At 39.1% G+C, this 18,607-nt stretch overlaps 1 protein-coding gene and 1 long non-coding RNA gene across 3 annotated transcripts in view; one reads left to right on the forward strand and one right to left on the reverse strand.

The window, feature by feature from the left end:
- Positions 1–18,607, forward strand: part of HNMT (histamine N-methyltransferase) — a 1,236,603-nt gene that overhangs the window by 1,103,306 nt on the left and 114,690 nt on the right. The gene's annotated exons all lie outside the window — the stretch shown is intronic.
- The window catches only part of LOC126932263 (uncharacterized), a 67,411-nt gene continuing 62,920 nt past the window's right edge, over positions 14,117–18,607 (reverse strand). For both annotated transcript variants that reach the window (XR_007718151.1, XR_007718150.1), the window contains one exon: positions 14,117–18,508. This is a non-coding gene — a long non-coding RNA (uncharacterized LOC126932263). The remainder of the gene's footprint in view (positions 18,509–18,607) is intronic.

Raw genomic sequence — 18,607 nt, forward strand, 5'->3', positions numbered from 1 at the left:
ACACAGGGCATCCACAAGAACTATTTGAGGCCAACGGGGAGGTCATGGAACAGTTTCTTCCCTACAGTTCTCAAAACCAACCTTGCCGACACCTTGATTTTGGACTTCTAGTCTCCAAAACAGCAATGCAATGAATTCCTCATGTTCTATGCCACCCAGGTTACTGTATTTTGTTATAGAAGCTCTAGGAAACTAATACAGATGGGATTCTGACAGAAGGGGTATGCTAGATTGTGCCATTTTCTTCGGCTTTTGAAGGTACAAGGTAAATGGTCATTACAAAGGCTGTGGATGGGTTCCATGATAAATGGAAAGGAGAAAAGGGCAGACTCCAGTTGGTCGGCATAAGGCAAAGTGAGAAAGTCAGATAGTCCCTTGGCAGCTCTCAAACAAACCACCCTTTCCAACAGCCAAGGAAGACCATGCTGAAGACCAGACTAGGACCAACTATAAGAACAGTGAACCTTTGGTGACTCATGCCTGTAATCCTGGCACTTTGGGAGGCCGAGGCAGATGGGTCACCTGAAGACAGGAGTTCAAGACCAGCCTGACCAACACGGAGAAACCCCATCTCTACTAAAAATACAAAATTAGCCAGGCGTGGTGGCACGTGCCTGTAATCCCAGTTACTCAAGAGGCTGAGGCAGGAGAATCCCTTGAACCTGGGAGGCAGAGTTTGCAGTGAGCTGCGATCGTGCCATTGCATTCCAGCCTGGGCAACAAGAGTGAGACTCCATCTCAAAAACAAAAACAAAACAGTAGACCTTAAAAGAAGCCTAATTTATATCCTCAGCAATCCTATGCAACAGCCAGGACCTTGGTAAGGAAGAAATGGCATCTTGAGACTTGGAATCAGAAAATGTGAATAGATGCCATTGAGAAATGTGAACCTGCAGCAGTCCCTGCATTCTCTGGGCCTGCAGAATGGGCCCACACCTTCTTTCTAGAGGCAGAGCTCTCTTGCTTGAAGATGGTAAACAAGTGTACACATGTAAGCATAGAAGCCTAACAAGAGATTAATTTTATGGTTTATATCCTTTATTATGCCTTAAGTCCAATATGTTTATTCGACCTTGCAGGTCTGTCTTTGAGAGAAAAGAGGGATATGTTAAAGTCCTCACTCCGCAAGATTTGTGACCACAGGCAAGCTACTTAATGGATTTGAGTCTCAATTTTCTTATCTGACAAAAAGTGGTTAATGACACCATAATGTATGCAATGTAAAATGACTTCTCAAAGATGGTGCTTGGTAATTCTAATCTATTAAATTTTTCCTAACTTCAAATGTTCCTGATTCTAATAATGGATAGATGTCTACCACCTAGCAAAGATCCCTGCTGAAAGGTAGCCAGGCAGGGGATATGGAAGGAAGCTTTTCTTTTTACCTTTTTCTTTTTATCCATTGAGAGGGAGATGAAGTCAACAGCTGTTGAAACAAACAAGCTCACTTAGTGAGTTGAATAATATCAAACTATTGCTCAAATGAAAAGAGCAGCTGGCTTTTTACCAAGGCATCATTGTCAAACACACCCTCACGTTTGGGATCATTGGAAATTTACATGGGGTGAATAGCCTTGGAAAACTATATTTACTTTTTCATAAATCATCAGAAAAATGCTAGCATACTCTCAGTGAGATAAAGATGAAAAAGAAACACACACACAGTAGCAGCAGTGGCAGCAGATGTGTATTTTTCATGTGAGTGTGAAGAAAAGTGCTGGAAATAAATTTAAGCTTTCTTGAGACAAAGAAGTGGCAGGCATTCAAAGGAAGATAGATGCTTGAAGGAAAATGGAGAAGTGAAGCAGAGAAAAATGCTATCTATTTAAAAGCATAAATTAGTTCCAATGTTTTAGATAGAACTAATTATTCCTAGGCCTGCTAAGAAGTATGACCTCGGGATTTCAGACCTAAGGGTATCTAAGTAATTGCCTTCAAATTGTATTAAGTTTACCTTTGCCTGATTGTGAAAATTCAGTACAGAATGTACATAAGATATAAATAACAAAAAAATTCATAATCTCACAGTCTAGTGAAAATTAAGTAACAGTTATAACAGTATAATAATTCCTTTTTGTATTTTCTATACATTTTGATATAGTGGATATCAAATAGTAAATAAAGTTTTGAACCCTGCCTTTGTTATTTGATATATTTTTCAATGTCATACAAAACACTTCATAGACATTCTTTCTTTCTTTTTTTCTTTTCTTTTTTTTTTTTTTTTTTTTTTTTGAGGCGGAGTCTCGCTCTCATCCAGGCTGGAGTGCAGTGGCGCGATCCCGGCTCACTGAAAGCTCCGCCTCCCAGGTTCACGCCTTTCTCCTGCCTCAGCCTCCCAAGTAGCTGGGACCACAGGCGACCGCCACCACGCCTGGCTAATTTTTTGTATTTTTAGTAGAGATGAGGTTTCACTGTGTTAGCCAAGATGGTCTCGATCTCCTGACCTCGTGATCCGCCTGCTTTGGCCTCCCAAAGTGCCGGGATTACAGGCCTGAGCCACGCGCCCGGCTCATAGACATTATTTCTAATGACTGCACAATATTCCCTGGCATAATTGTTCATAGTCTCTAAATTTCCTAAAAGTGGAAATTTTGTTTTAGGTGTACAGTATTTTAACTGTAAAGTTTTGCAGTAACCAAAATTTAATTTACTTTTTTAGATTATAAAACTAATACATGTTATGGAAAATATGGAGAATAAAGAAAATTACAGTAAATCAAAAACAAGTTTATCTCCACTTCTTTCCTTCCTAGGTTAATCACTTGTAACACTTTATTTTATTTTTTCCAGGTTCCAGAAGTCTTTCTGCCATCTTTGGCTCTTTGCAGATCTCTTTCCTATGCTTCATTGCCTCAGCTCTCCTAGACAAAACTGCATCTGAAATTCAATAAATTTCTATAATTATATTTCAGGCTTTGCATAAAACCTGTAAAGGATATATTTTATGGCACTGTGTTCCAAATTTATACATAAAACAGATTTCTGCTATTGCATTCCAAATTCAGACATAAAACAGATTGCCAACTTCTTTCACCTGTTGGGCTGGTCCCATGTCACATACTCAATGTGCAGTACTCACTTCTTTGGGCCTCAGTAACTCATGAGTAGAAATGGGATCATTGTAATAAATCTACTTGCATCAATTTATGTTCCTTGTTTTATAACAGCCATTTCTCCCCAACCTTACTTAAATATTTCTGAGAGTAACTAAAGAATATTGGATTGCTTTTGGTTTGAGATGAAATCTATGCAGAGTCTGTGCCATGAAGGGCTCTGCCTATATTTTGGTTACAGAAGTTATCTTATTTTGGCAGGGTGCAGTGGCTCATGCTTGTGATTCCAGCACTTTGGGAGGTGGAGGTAGGAGAACTGCTTGAGCCCAAGAATTTGAGACCAGCCTGGGTAACATAGCAAGATCCCATCTCTACTAAAAAAAATTTTAATTTTAAAAATTTAGTGTAAAGCTCTTTGTGCATATATTGTCTTATGTCATGTTCTCCTCAAGCAGCCCCTGAGATGAGGAGTCATGTGGGAGTAATTTATTAAGAAGATGATCTCAAAGGAAGACAGAGAAAGAGAAGGGAAAGAAGGATATGGAAGAGAGAGAAACCAATAAAGTGTGTGATTTTTTCAAAGTCCAGTTTCAGCCTCATTCAACTTGAGGCCAGGGAATCAGACTTTCAGACACTTGGACTAGTCAGTCACTGCCTAAGAACTGCACAGAGGGTTAAAACGCCCCATTCTTCCAGCTCTGTGCAGATATCCTTAAAGACAGTCCCAGCTGCGGTCAGGTGTGGTGGCTCACTCCTGTAATCCCAGAACTTTGGGAGGTCAAGGCAGGTGGATCAAGAGGTCAGAAGTTCGAGACCAACCTGGCCAATATAATGAAACCCCGTCTCTACTAAAAATACAAACATTAGCCGAGTTTGGTGGCAGTTGCCTGTAATCCCAGCTACTCAGGTGGATCGTTTGAACCCAGGAGGGGAGGTTGCAGGGAGCTGAGACCTCGCCACTGCACTCCGGCGAGCAAGACTCAGACTCAGGGGACTCAAAAAAAAAAAAAAAAGACAGTCTCAGTTGCAGGCCTTCAGAAGCAAAGCAGAAAGCAGCTGGAAGAGGCTTACAGAAAGAGCAAAAGGAATGCAGGGTATCTGTGTGGTGTCAACAGTGCTCACTATTACTGTGAATGAATATCTGAGTCCCCCCAAAATTCATATATTGAAGCCTAACCCCCAAGTTGTTGATATTTGGAGGTGGGGCCTTGGGGAGGTGACTAGGTCATGAACGTGAAACCCTCATAGATGTGATTTCTGCCTTTACAAGAAAAGATGATCTCCCTCTCTCCACCATCTAAGGATACAAGATGACAGCTGTCTGCAAATCAGGAGGTGGGTCTTCGCCAGTCACGAGTCTGCTGACACCTGATCCTGGACTTCCTAGGCTCCAGAACTCCAGAAATCAATCTCTGTTGTTTAAATCACTCAGTCTATGGTATCTCGTTATAGCAGCCCAAACTGACTAAGAAATTATACATGTCAAAATCCTTTCTAATCTGGGGGTCTCAGCTTTGTGACTTTGCGTGTCTCACAGCCAGCGGAGGATTGTATTATTAATGGTAATCCATGTTGAATTTAATACTAATACCACAAGAATTTTTCATAAAATCAATTTGTTTTTAATCATTTGACTATCAAACTAGTTGTGATTTGAAATCCAAGACAATTAAATTTTGTAAAATTTGGGTCTTTTTGTAAGATGACTTTAACCACAGAGAAAATGTAAAATTTTAGAAGTGTAAGACTATAGTTAGCACTGAGATTAGTATGTAAGGTCTAATGTCATCTATGTGTAGGGCAATCATCAGTGTTACACTTCATTAGAAAGATTGCTTTTAAAAAACAACCAGCGCCTAGGCAGATGGATCACGTGAGGTCAGGAGTTCGAGATCAGCCTGCCCAACATGGTGAAACCCTGTCTCTACTAAAAATACAAAAAACTAGCTGGGTGTGGTGGCAGACACCTGCAATCCCAGCTACGTGGGAGGCTGAGGCAGGAAAATCGCTTGAATCTCCGACCTGGGAGGGTCGGAGATTGCAGTGAGCTGAGATCGCACAACTGCACTCCAGCCTGGGCGACAAGAGTAAAACTCTGTCAAAAACAAACAAAAACAAACAAACAAAAAATAAGCCAGCTTCACAATGGAGGCAGTTCTATAATTTGTTGGGATTTTGGAACGGCAGTGAGCTACATATCTTTTCTTTCATGTTCTAACATATAGAAGACAAACTAAGTCTTTGTATGTTGGCTAACTCAGCAGGACAGTCTGTGGGAGATTATATTGATCTTTAATACATAGTGTACCCATATTGGATATTGATGCATAATTTGGGTCTAATTTCTTCTCATATCTAAATACCTGTAAACATTTAGAATGAGTTAAATGTATAGGCTCAGAATGACTTTAATAGGCCCTTTTAAATTTATATTTATATACTTAAATAAGTACTGATGGCATTGTTGTTTATAATATTAGGTTTCTTTCTGACCTCTCAGAATTTTCCTTAGAGCCTGAGACAGGCAGACTGGTTGGTTCCCTATCTTAAGAAAGTCTGAAGGAAAAGGATAAAAAGCCCTTCAACTCAAGCTCTAACTTATCTAACTCTCAGCCAATCAGCAATAAAAGACCCAGGAAGCTATTAACTGCAAATTTCTATTTCAGGGGGCTGGAGACTTCCCCAGAGTCCCACATGCAGAGTCAGACTCAAACTCCAACCTAAAGTTACCTTTTCCTCATTTTAACACTAAAGTTCATGCCCAGGGGTGGAGATTTAAAACGCTAATGCTACATGCAATGTATGAATAAAGATGTTGAGCCATTATGCAGGTGCTAGCAAAACTCCCCCTATACATTCCCTGATGTAACCCTTCCCTATAGAAAGATCCTATACATAACCGAACCACACAGTAGCTTCGGGGAGCAGTCCACTCCTTTTTCCTCTCTCATGGCTGGCTCCCTGAGAGGTAATAAACTCTCCTTCATTACTGCATCTGGTGATCTCTCTTGATTTCTGTCCGGGGAGATCACAAGATCCCAGGGCACTGGTAACAAGCTTATCACAGATTCTTTGACTTTCTTCAATGGTTCTGAAATGGGAGAGTTCCCTTGACCCCTTTGCTGGACTTGTGACATGGGTGGCTTGTTTACTTGGTTACCATGCTGAATCCCTTATGGAAGGAAGCACATGAGTGGGTGGGTGTGGGAACCAGAGCAAATGAATGCTGGAACTGGCCTGTTGCTCCTCTCCAGCGGGAGCAAGCTTTGTGTGGGTTCTGCAGCAGTGTCAAAGTGTGTTACAATGGTCTTTTACCTCTGCTGTCTGGGAGGGGCTGTCTGCAAACCCCAGAGCCCCAGAGGGTATGTGTTACAATCAGCGCTCCTTGAGCATTTGCTGTCTGTGGATGGCTAAGTGTTAACCAGCTCAGCGGAGGGTCAGGGTGACAGCCTTTTACACTTTGCTCTCTTGGTACCTGAGTCCAGGTACCAGGAAGCATCAGGTCACATGAACAAATTGAAGGTGGTGAATGTGGAGGACTTTATTGAGTGGTAAAAGTGGCCCTCAGTAGGAAGGGGAGCTGAAATAGGGGTGGAGCCGGAAGATAATCTTACCTTGGAGCCTGCTGTGTCTGGCTGAACTCTTCTCTGACCGTAGTAGTCCCTGACCTCCAGCTGCTGCTTCTCATTTCAACATCTAGACACTTCTCTCTTCTGTGTGTGTGTCCACTGAGTCTGGTGCTTGGGGTTCTTATGGGCACAGGATAGAGGGTGGGGTGGGGGTGGGCCAAAAGGCAATATTCAGGCGGGAAAACAGGGATAGTTCTCACTTTGGGCTGTAGGTCCAGGCTTGTGGGTCGAGCCCTTGCCAAAGACCCTGCCGTCTTCTACTAGTATTTGCCCGCCTTCTGTCCATATCAGTCAAAGACAGTCGGTGCAATTTGGAAGCAGCCAAATCTAAACAGTGTAAAATCTGAATAGTCAGGCAGAATAAGATTGGAAAAAAATACATAGTTATATAGAATAAAGCTGAAAAAATTAGCTGAGTAATACCCTGTGTGTGCACCTATGTGCACATACAACAAAGTAATAAGTTCTATTTCCTTAGATGTCTCAAAATGTGTCTTGAACATATGACAAATAGTCAATGTTCTCTGGGTGACTGCACTGAAGCCCACCACTCACATGGCACACAAATGTCATTTTTTGGTGTGTGATTATACTTGCCATCTTATAATCACAACTTTTAAATACTACATAGAAGCATTAATGTTTTTATTTTTCCTTTTAGATCCTTCACTGAAATCAACCCAATCTGCTCAACAATTCACCAAGGGTCTTGCTATCTCCAATTTCAGGATACATTTTTCATCACCAATATTCAGGTTAACGGACACTCCTCAACCCTTTGTCAGTCCCTGCCCAGGGTCGCTTTTGAGACTGAACTCTGGACTGCCCTTCTATGTTCTCTTTTCTGTAAAAAGGAGATTTTTCATTTCTGGCAGCACCTAGGAGACAGCAAAGTTAAACATTGTGTTTCATCACAATCAGTCTTAACTAGCTAAAACTAATTAAACACTAGGAATTTTGAGTAACCCACCTACCCTCACTAGACCCTTTCTGCATCTAACTGAAGATGTTCATGATCAAGAAGCAAGAGGCTGTTTCAGCTCTCATGTACAGATCTCAGCCTTGTATGAAAGCTAGTTCTCAGTGCTTAATTAGCACCAGCAGCATGGCCCTACACTTCATAGCATTTAAAACCTTGAGTTTTGTCCTTCGGTCCACATATGCAGTTGTTCCGTAATAAGCTCATCTCACCTCCAGGCCCCCCCTGGCTCTGTGGCCCATGGTTTTTGTATTTGTCTTTGTCATCTCTAATTACCCTCTTCTGCCTCACCACTACTTAATTATTTATCCTTCTCAGAACCTCTGGAGTGTATTGTACTATATTTTCCTTTTAAAATATGTTGCCAGTGTTCTTAGTTTGTCATTTATATGACATTTTCTATGGCAAAGTACATCCCCTAATACAAAACCTTAAGCAACCTCATTAAGGGCAGATTGCTGATATCTAATTTCTTTTCCCATTCCTAGAGGCGGTGGTCTTCAATGTGTGGCCTCCAGACAGCAATATCAATATCATCTGGGAATTTGCTAGAAATGTAAATTCTCAAGCCACAGCTCAAACTCAATGAATTAGAAACTCGGGGTGTGGGGCTCAGCAGTCCTTCAGGTGTTTCTAACCACATATTCAAATTTGGCAATCATTTACTCAGGATATTATCCCTGGTAGTGTCTTAATAAATGCCTATTGGGTTGACTCTGATAATCCTTTCTCTCAAGCTGTCTTAAAAAGAGGGGAATCCAAAAATTCCAGAAAGAAATGAGGAAAAAGTTACAAAGAATGAAGTAGGGATTTTAGGTTTATGAGCCATTAGAGGGAACTGAGTCTTCACAAAGAGACACAGTACCCTGATTTCCTATCTCATGCTTAATTTTCCTACATTGTCTCACCTCAGCTGCGTGATTCCATGTATCTTGCTAACCCTTCTGTTTGCCTTCTGTAAGGTTACATGTGAATTCTGAGAAAATTCTTTTTCAACTTTCTATCCCTTATTCCCATTTCAGTCTATGTCTTCACAGAAAATTATCACTGCAAAGCTGAGCAGTTTCTGTAGAATCTTGGTTCATTCACCGAAGTTTTCAGCAAGGGCTTGTTCGCTTTGCACAGCTTCACTAAACTTGGAGCTTTTTGATGACTCTCATTTTCTATCACCACCATAGTCTTTAGATGTTCAGTGGAGCAGGGAACCATTAGGTTCCCTACACAGGTTGCTTGGGGCAAAGATGGAAGTTGGAAGTAGGAAAAGCGTGGAGTTGGAATTGGATGATGAATGCTGAAGCAAAAGAGGACTCAACGTCTCTATGGTTTTGCTTTGTGCTGGGCCTTCCTAAGTCTACGTGAGCACCTGATAATTGTTCATTTGATTATGTCGAGCTCTTCGGAGCAGTGGCTCTCAACCCTGATTAGGATGTCAGAATCCTTTGGAAGAATTTTTTTTTAAAAAATCTATGGGCATGGAACCAGCCATAAGTATTTTTTAAAAAAATTCCCAGATGGTTTCCATGAGTAGCCAAGTTTGAGAACCATGGTTTTGGATTTCCCAATTGAAGATTGTAAACCATGACATCACTTTGCCTATTTTTCTAAATATTCATCTTTCTAAAAGTGAGCTTTCAAAAGTGAGACTACAACTGGATCAAAGAATTACACAAGAAAAGGGAAACTGAGCCATTCTTCAGCAATTCCAGGAGAAAAATCAAGGTCCATACAATGATGGGGTAGTAAATGCTAATACCGTCTATCTCCTTCCCTTGTATTTATCCTTTGTATTTATTCCCTTGTGTTCCCTGGTTTCCCCCCCCCCCCCCCCACTTTCCTCTCTGGCTTCCTATTCTCCCTTTGTGGCAAAATATCCACTATTCTTGAAGAAAGCTAACCAGCAAACCTGCTAATATTTAAGCTTCAGTGACCCAAAAGGTAACTAAACTTTGATGAACATTTGTATTTCCAAAGAAATTATCTGAAGACAAAAATGTCTAATTCAAAGGACTGAAATGCAAATTGTTATATTTCAGGCTAGAAAGGTATCTAATCCAAGGAACTTCCTTATCACACTCTGGAAGACAGTATGCTGCCTCATGGAAGGCCGTTGTAGATGTCCAACTCAACATTGCAAACACACACACACACACACACACACACACACACACACACAAAAACGGTATAGAAGCATTGGCTTGGGACTGAGAAATGATATTAGTATGGTGCAAAAGTAATTGCAGTTTTTGCCCTTGAAAGTGATTATTAAAACCGCAATGACTTTTGCACCAACCTATGGATTAGTAATTGATTCACAAAGACATGACACATAAGAAAACCAAGCGCACTGCTTGGCACATAGTAGACATTCAACAAATGCTTTCACTGATAACTTTTGCTTTCCTCCTCAATCATTCACTTTTTAGAATCCTTGAAAAATATTTTACAAATTTTTCAAATATTCAGGAAACGTAAAATAACACCAGATTTAGAGAAGAATTATTGACTGTAGCCAATTTTTGGACCTATAAATTTTTTAAACTATGTGATGGGAATCTCTTCATTTTTTAGAGCAATATGGATGCATATCAATTACAAACCTTGCTAAATATCCTTTCCATCTCTGAGGCAATAAAAATTCATTATCCTGGTTAGTTTGAGGATATACTTAACACATAAACACCAAAAGCAAGTATAGATTCAGACATTTGTATCTATAACTTAGACAATTTAAAATGCAATATTAAATAATCCAAAAAATTGTTCAAAGCTCAGTACCTTTTCACACATTAGTACTTTAATTATCAACTTTCTTTTAAAGAGTAAGTGAGTAGAAAAAGAGTAAGTAGAAAAGAGTAAAAGAGGTCTTTCTTTCACAATTTGCCAAGACATGCATCACTTATTTAAAATTAAACAAAATGCTGTTTGAAAAACAAGAAGGATGGCAAGAATGAAGCTCCTTCATGCAAGGTACCTCTGACTACTCTCTAAAGACAGATACTATGGCATGGTCATAGAATTATTGCAGAAAAAAATGTGTCCACTGAGGCCACTTCCTCCAGAGGTAAGGTTTAACTTATGGTAACGTGCTATGGGTCAACAGCTCAAGACGAGGTGTGTGGCTGGCAATTTAAGTGTAAAATTAGATTTCGGCATAATCAATCATCTGATAGCACATCCAAATGTATTCTGCATTTGCACATTTAATTAATTATGTCTTAATTGAAAACATTTTGCTCATAATGATCAGTTCTAATTTTATTCCAAAAATTAGTAGGGGAAAAATTTAGTTTGGGAATTTGTTTATTTATATATATAAAGAAAAAGTAAAAATAATGGATTTTCTCTTTTCTTCTTAAAAGGAAGTGTCTTTCTGCTCATTTAGAGGCACAAAGGAAAACATTTAAAACATTCCAGATAAATAAGTTGCATTTCATCTGAATGAACATCTAACTTTGGAGACGGAGAAAACCTTCTTTTGTATTGTTGCAGATATGCCTATTATAATATTGGTATAATTACTTTTTCAGCTACAACTCAGATTTCCTGGGTCAGTGCAAAAGATCTTGTTTATTTAGAAGAAGAGATTCTCTGAGAAAGTGGCTCATTAGTCTTAGATTCCTGGACTACACAGTCTGATCTACAAATTAAAAGAGCAACTTAAATTCCCTTTATGAAAATTGTGCCTGATAGGGCACTTCCATATGCAATGAGGTTTGTATTTGCACATCTAGAGCATCCAGGAAATCAGAGAAGGTGGGTTTTGTGTCTTTAGATATGCTACAGTTGATAAACCCTAAGATTCAGATATTAACTGTTGGATAAGCTCTTGCATTTCCCACAACTGTAGCTTTAAAGTCGTTCATTACCTTAATACTAAGGAAAGAAAGTCAGAAAATCCAAAGAGAGAGAATTCTTAGTTTTGATTTTTGGACATATAATTAGAAAGAAGTCAGATTTGGCTTTTACAATTAATGCCATATAATGCCACACAAAGTATTTCCTGCAGTGTGCTCAAAGAGGTCAATTTGTGATTTATTTGCGAGTCATAGATCTGAAATTACTGACTTGTGTGTGTAACAATTTAGCTTTAACTTGGGCATTTAATTTAGCATTATGCATAGCTCCTCTTCAATACTGATCCTTGCCCTGAACAAGATGTCATTTCATAAACCCAATTAAACATGGTACTTACTGTGGTTTAAATACCAAGACAGATTAAATGTATTGTCCAATTTCACAGATCAGCAATGCTTCTCTTCCTGTATCACTAGCTCATGATGGTAACATAAGGGACCAGTCTGTGCCAGTGGATGGGCCAGAATTAAAAGAAGAAATATGTTGCTGTCCTGCCTGAAATAAAACTGGGCACCCAAGGTGTCAGAGAGTTGTCTGATATGCTGTGAAATGAATGTCCCATATATATACATTTCAGCCTTTGTTAAATAAGGTAGAATTTTTTCTGGAAGATTAAAAATCTCTCTTTCCAAATCATTGAATTAAAATATTTAGTCAATAAGTAAATCATTGCTATTTTCATCAATATTGGAGTTGTTTCTTCAAGTTTGTGCATTTTCTCAATTAGAAAAAAAAGCCTAATTTGTTTAAATAATGAGAAGTCAACATTGAACTGTTGTCTATTCAATAGCCACAATTCCTTATTTCTTGTTTACAATGATCATAGATTGTTTATGTTTGTATTGTTGCAACAATTTCACAGAATATGGATTCCTCTCCCAATCTGAGAGGATGAGCCATGACTGGTCTAGGCCGTGAATATTGTGGTAGATTGTATTGTGTGTTCATAATTCTTTGTTCCCGGCCAGGTGCAGTGTCTCACACCTGTACTCCTAGCACTTCGGGAAACTGAGGCAGGCAGATTGCCAGAGCTCAGGAGTTCAAGAATGGCCTGGGCAACGTGACAAAACCCCTCTCTACTAAAAATACAAAGAATTAGCTGGGTATACTGCTGCGCACCTGTAATCCCAGCTACTTGGGAGGCTGGGGTGTGAGAATCGCTTGAATCTGGGAGGTGAATGATGCAGTGAGCCAAGATTGCGCCACTGCACTCCAGCCTAGATGACAGAGGAGCAAGACTGTGTCTCGGGAAAAAAAAAAATTAAAAAAGAGGATTCTTGTTCCCTCCCCATCCTTACCATGCTTTTATGAGGAAAGATAATATTTCCCTGTATCATTGACTTTGGGCTTGGCTATGAGATTGCTCTACCCAGTAGAATTTGGGTAGGTTAATAGTAATAGAAGTAACTGAGCAGAACTTTAAAGAAGCTTCTCCTCTTCAACTCTTGCTCAGCATTATAAAAATCAAATGCCCTAAGTAGTCTGTGTCCTTCAACATGGGTCCAGGAATGAGAGTCTCCTGGAGCACACCTGAATCTCATCTGTAGTCTAAGGTAGAAGTGCTGCAACCAATTCACAAAATTCATGAGCAAGGAGTAAACGCTTGCTATTATAGGTCATTAGCTTCTTGATCATGTTTCTTAAGCATCATGGGAGCAAAAGCAAACTAATGCAAACGTTAATGTAATTCCCTTTGCTTGTGATTGATTTAGAGATGAACATTTGTCCTGTTTCCAGCTAATAGAATGTGTTTAGGAAGAATGCCAAAGGAGGGAGCTAATTAGTAGGATTTTGACCTCTAATGAAAATGATGGCCAAATATATGAAATTTTTTCTTTCTTTGGTTTTATTGTTTAAAGACATAATTATTTAAGTTCTGTTAGTTGTGTGTGATCTTATAACTGTGAGGAATTACATAGAATGAAAATGGAATGTGTTGTGGTGGCAGAACAGAAAGAAGTTGGGTGATTGACATTGTTGAGCTGCTGCAGGAAATCTGGTAGTCTCCATTTCCAGAGGTATTGTAATGTAGAAAAAGTTGAATAACTTTATTGCTTAAGTCACTATAAGAATGTCTTCTGTTACTTGCAACGCAATGCACTCAACTAATAAAATATGTTTCTAGAAATACACTTGCCTGCACTCTTTTTAAGACACACAGACCACATACACACAGATATTTTTAAAGGTCTCATACTACATAAATTATACTATTTTTTAATTTAAAAAGATAATATGGGCCAGGCACAGTGGCTCACACCTGTAATCCCAGCACTTTGGGAGGCCAAGGCAGGTGGATAATGAGGTCAGGACATCAAGACCATCCTGGCTAACATGGTGAAACCCCATCTCTACTAAAATACAAAAAACTAGCTGGGCATGGTGGTGCACACCTGTAGTCCCAGCTACTTGGGAAGCTAAGGCAGGGGAATTGCTTGAACCCGGGAGGCAGAGGTTGCAGTGAGCTGAGATCGCACCACTGCACTCCAGCCTGGTGACTGGAGCAAGACTCCGTTTCAAAAAAATAAAATAAAATAAAAAATAAATAGATAAATAGAATAGAATATGATATTTTTTACATTGTAACACCTGTAGATTATAAGACTAAAATCTATCTCATATTTTAAAGTAACTGCCTAGTACTTTGTGCATGAACACCCTATGCCTTCAAATTGAATTTGAGGATCAACCTCAGTTAGCTATTTTCATAAAATAAATTTAAAAACACATAAAAAGATGAAAAATGTGAGAGAAACATTAAGTGAAATGGAATTTGAATTCATAAGTTGTGATATCCACCTAAATGAGTCACCAAGAGATAAAACATGAAAATGAAAAACAAATACAGAAATAATAGAAGAAAACTTTAAAAGGTGAAGAATAAAGAAACACATAGTATAATGTCACTACCCACTCAGTGCTAAGTTAAATGGATTTCTTGAGAAGACTCCAAAAGCAGGTACAAATTTTGAGTATGTGTGTGCACGTGTGTATGTATGCGTGCACACATATGTTAAATGTGTACAAAATGTTTTAAAAATCACTTTTATTGAAATATTGCATAAGCACATCTAAGAACAAATTTTAAGCTTGATGAATTTTTACATTTTTAACACAGCCATTTAACTATCAGCTAAGACAGGAAATAAAACATAACCGGCAACTATCACCTTGTTTTATATTCACTATCAATCCTTACTCTTTTTTTAATTTGAGACAGAGTCTCATTCTGTTGCTCAGGCTGGAGTGCAGTGGCATGATCTTGGCTCATTGCAACATCCACCCCCTGGGTTCAAGCAATTCTCATGCCTCAGCCTCCCAAGTAGCTAGGATTACAGGCACCCACCACAATGCCCAGCTAATTTTTTAAAATTCAGTAGAGACAGGTTTTGCCATATTGGCCAGGCTGACCTCTAACTCCTGGCTTCAAGCAATTTGCCCACCTCAGCCTCCTAAAGTGCGGGGATTACAGGCATGAGTTAACCAAGCCTGGCCCATTACTCTCTTTTTAATACCCCAAAGGCAACTAATATCCTAATTTCTCACACAAGAGATTGGTTTTGCCTGGGTGTTGAACTTTCTGTAAAGGGAATATCAGTATATTGTTTGCCATATTGATCTATGTTGTTTTATGTAACAATAATGCGTATTTATTCATTGTTCCACAGTATTCAATGTAGAAATAGATCACAATTTATTTCCTATTTCTTCTCCTAATGGATATATTTGGGTTGGTTTCAGTTATTGTTATTATGAATATGATGCTTTAAATATTCTTGTTTTTTTTAAGTAAAAATATGTGCAGATTTATAGCTCAACAGAAAAAGCTCTTTTTACCTGGATATCTGGATTTTTTACTCTTGGTGAAGATAACCGCAATGAGATTTATCATGTATGATTTAAAGTCAGGAAATGCCTCCTGGTAACCTGCAGGGTCAGTTTTTCACTGATGGTTTACAACTGGCCTAATTGGTTTGACAAACCTAGCTTGATTATATGGACAAGGAGACACAGAAGGCTTGTTGAGAACTTCTCTTCCAAGCCCTCCTGAAAGCAAGATTGCTAGCACACTCTGTGTCTGTGAATACTTGTAGCCTTGGGTAGCTTTCAACATGGGATGTCTTTCAGACTCCCAGTCCATGCCTGCGCTCTCTTTCACTTGCTGCACCATATCTTTGCCTTTAAATAAAAGCCCCACGTAAATATGTTCTGTGGAATGTGGTGGTTCCTTTCAAATATCCAAACAAGAAGCTTTTCAGTATGTATACATTTCTATTGAGAATATACCTAAGAATGAATTTGCTATTTGCTGGTTCATAAAAATATATATATATATTGATATATTGATATTTAGACAAAATTTGCAAGTAAAATACACACAAAAAATTTCTTGAACCATTAGAGAATAAGTTACTGACCTGATTCCCAATTACCATCAGATATTTTGGGATTTATTCCTGACAAACAGGATTTCTCCTACATATTCACAACTATCAGCGTTGGTTGTATTCCCGCTAATACCCTGTTACTGTCTAATCCCAAGACCCCATTCAAGACCCTGGCACTCTACATTAAGCTAACCCCTGTGTGTAGTTACCCTTTTCACTCTACTCTGGCTCCAACACCTCATGCTTGGCCACCCTCATTCTTGGATGCCATCCTTGGGCTCCGACCTAACCCCTAGATTATTATCCATTTCACATAGATACTCTTCTCATCCTTCCTCAGCTAAACCCATGTGGGTGCTCACCCAACCCTGCTCAGTTAGGCTCTGACACGCCAAACATGCTACATCACTGTGATGATGCCCTTTTCATCTTGCCTGGATTCTGCCACCACTTTTGCACGGACTCTTTCTCCTGTTCTTTGGCTTTGATACCTGGCACCTTGGAGCCCTCTTATACAGATGCCCCTTTCATTCGATTTAGACCACGAAAAATCCCACAATGATCTACCTCTTCTACATGCAAATCCTTTTTATCCCATTCTGTGCCATTGCCTTACATAGGTACTAATAGCCTGTTGAGTTTAGACACCAGGTGATGGATAATACATCTATCTGGATGCTTCCTCACTTTGTTTTGATTCTGACACCCCACGTGGGTCACCTACATGCATTGAAGCCGTTACTCAGTTGTGGCTTCAATCCACATGAGGCAGCCTTCTTCTGTAGACAGAGGAATTAACCATTTTTCCCTATTCCAAAAATTAACCATTTCCCCAAAGAGCATGGGTTTCTGCCATGGAGAAATAGTGTTTGGATACAAAGGTCTAGAAGCTAGGTGTTCTAGGTTTTCTCACTTCACAAAGCTAAGAAATACATATGCATATGCCAACCAAAGCATACCATAAGGGTAAAATGATGACCTTTTTGAGGTTGGGGGTCACTATCTTTCCATTCCTCTCTTCCTTAGAGTATTTCCTTGAAATCTTAATAGGTCCAAATAATTTTACTCTTTTAATTTTGCAATGGAAGAATGCAGACTTTCTGATCCTTGGAATTGTAAATAAATGCCTTCAAAACTTACTTGGGAGTTTTTCCCAAGAAGACTATCTTAGGATGTAACCCTTTGTCTCTTGAGGAGATGAGAAGTTATTTTCACTTCTGCTTTGCTAAATAAATTATGTGAAAGTCTCTATAGACTTTTTAGTCACTTTTGTAGTACCTACGAGCATAGAAATCTGACCATGTTCATGTAGTAATAAACTGTGTTCTCTTTTCTATGTTGGTTCAGAGAGGTCTTTGTTAGTATTATTTTATTTCCAACAAACACACACCCTATATTTCTGTATTGTTACTTTCTAGAGATGGATGATTTTGGATGGTCAAATGTTGATAGAAAGGCACTAATGAAAAGTAATTAAGAAAAAAACGCATTTACAGATTTGGTGACAGGAAATAAAGAAATTTTTCATGTTGAGCTCTAATTATCTCTGAAAGGTAGAAGGGAAGTCATTAGTTGAGAGTATACATGGAATTGGAGGTGGAAGTTTTGAGAAAAATGGAGGCTTATAAAATTAAAATAGGTGTTTCCAATAATGTGAAACAGAACTGATTAAAGAACAAAGCAGACATGATTGCCGAGGAGTCTCTCAGATGAGTTCACGTTGATCACTGTAGTCTATTGTTTCACAATAACTCATTCCAAAGCAAGCTGCATATTGGATTCACCTGGGATCTTTTAAGTTATACTGATTCCTGGGTCCCACCTGCAGAGATTCTGTTGTAATCACTCAGGAGTCTGACATCAGCATGCAGATTTCAAAAGTTCCCCAAGTGATTTTAAAGAGTCTTGAAGATCAAGAACCATTGACCCAGACAGAATGTTCATCACCTTTATTGTTTTCCACAAAAACCTACCATGTAAAGAATTTGTGAAGATAGAAAAGTTTATTGCAAATTACAAATTGAGAGTTGAATTGGCAAACAAATTGAGTCAAATTAAATTCTGAGTTTTAAAACTTTCCTATGGCCACCCCAAGAGTGTGGAACCTTCCCTGGGCCTTCACCCCATTGTCTCCAAAGTCAAATCATTTCACTAACTCTTCTCCACTTCCCCAGTCTCTGCTTTCTGCCTGCCTTTTACCTAGTCTACCTGACTCTGTGAACTATAGGTTGGTGCAAAGGTAATTGCAGTTTTTGCCATTAAAATTGATGTAAAAAACCGCAAATTACTTTTGCACCAACCTAATAAAACTTCTCACTCCATCACTCAGAGTGATTCAGCTCTCACTAACAACTTGGTGTTCTCAATTTTCCTTTAGCATGGACTACAGCTATTCATCACTTTTGAGAATTTTTAAGAAGCAACATTCTTGCATGTGATCTGGTTTATAGAACCAGGATAAAAGGTCAGTGCTGACTCCAAAGTTTCCCAGACCCAGGAGCTCCTCAGAAATATGTGGCAGAGACAGACCTGCAGGATAAAGACAAGATATGCATTATTTTCTAATTCATTCCATAGATAGCTAGTCCCAGCCTACCGTATCTCAGTATAGAGAGCTGGTCCCAGCCTACCGTATCTCTCAGTATAGAGAGCTCGTCTCAGCCTACTGTATATATCTCAGTATAGAGAGCTCGTCCCAGC

This window comes from Macaca thibetana, chromosome 12, assembly GCF_024542745.1.
Source record: "Macaca thibetana thibetana isolate TM-01 chromosome 12, ASM2454274v1, whole genome shotgun sequence".
Taxonomy (NCBI): Eukaryota; Metazoa; Chordata; class Mammalia; order Primates; family Cercopithecidae; genus Macaca; species Macaca thibetana.